This window comes from Morone saxatilis, unplaced genomic scaffold (genome assembly GCF_004916995.1).
Source record: "Morone saxatilis isolate NCDOM2014 unplaced genomic scaffold, NCSU_SB_2.0 Contig12, whole genome shotgun sequence".
NCBI classification, from domain to species: domain Eukaryota; kingdom Metazoa; phylum Chordata; class Actinopteri; family Moronidae; genus Morone; species Morone saxatilis.
Window position 1 is genome coordinate 15019760 of NW_023339674.1, and position 836 is coordinate 15020595.

General features: G+C 35.3%; 1 protein-coding gene across 3 annotated transcripts in view; it reads left to right on the top strand.

Annotated features, from left to right (window-relative positions):
• The window catches only part of osbpl9 (oxysterol binding protein-like 9), a 29212-nt gene that overhangs the window by 9256 nt on the left and 19120 nt on the right, over positions 1–836 (top strand). The window lies entirely within an intron of this gene.

Here is an 836-nt window from a genome sequence, read left to right on the forward strand (position 1 = left end):
AGCTAAATAGCTGCAAAATGCAAAAAAAAAAAAGAAGATCAATATCACTCTCATGTCTGTGTGGTAAATATGAAGCTACAGTCAGGACGTGGTTAGCTTAAGGTGAAAACTGAAAGCAGGGGATTTTATTACCTGTTGAATTTCCCAAATTCTACTTTCAGCTGTCCCAGACTTAACCATTGTCACAAACAGAAGTTCTTTGTTTCATTTTACATAATGCATATAGTTTAAATCACTTTGTTTCAGTAACTTGCATCACTTCATTGACTTATTCTGGTCCACCATAAAAGTTCTGCTAGTTGTTACCTGCACTTATATCTAAATAAAACATTGAAAGCACCCCAGGTGTTTGGCCACAGTGAGTTTTCATTCTTCTTTTAGTTATTGGTTGAGTCAGTTTTATGTTCAACTGCAGTGCAAGTGCAAACCTGTTTCTGATTGATATACAGTGATGCAAATGTACTTACACTTTTAACATTATTATTATTATTATTATTATTATTATTATTTAGATTTAGATTTAGCAAAATAATCACAGACTCCCTACAGGGACGTAGTATATTTGAAGTGAAAAAGTAAAACTACAAGGGAGGGAGAAGATCAAATGAGCTATTTAAATATTTGCAAGCTCAAACTAACTATTTACATATGAGCTATGGGGACATCCTAATCCAGAGATCTGGAGACAAAGAGTGAGAGAGAAGGTCAAAACTGACCCACCTGCCACACCTGCTGACTGCCTGAGGAGAGAGACCCTGACAAAAGAGCTGTGCAACATGCATGGGAACAAATTACAATAAAACATGTTTAAATATACTCCTTGCTTTTTCCCTGAA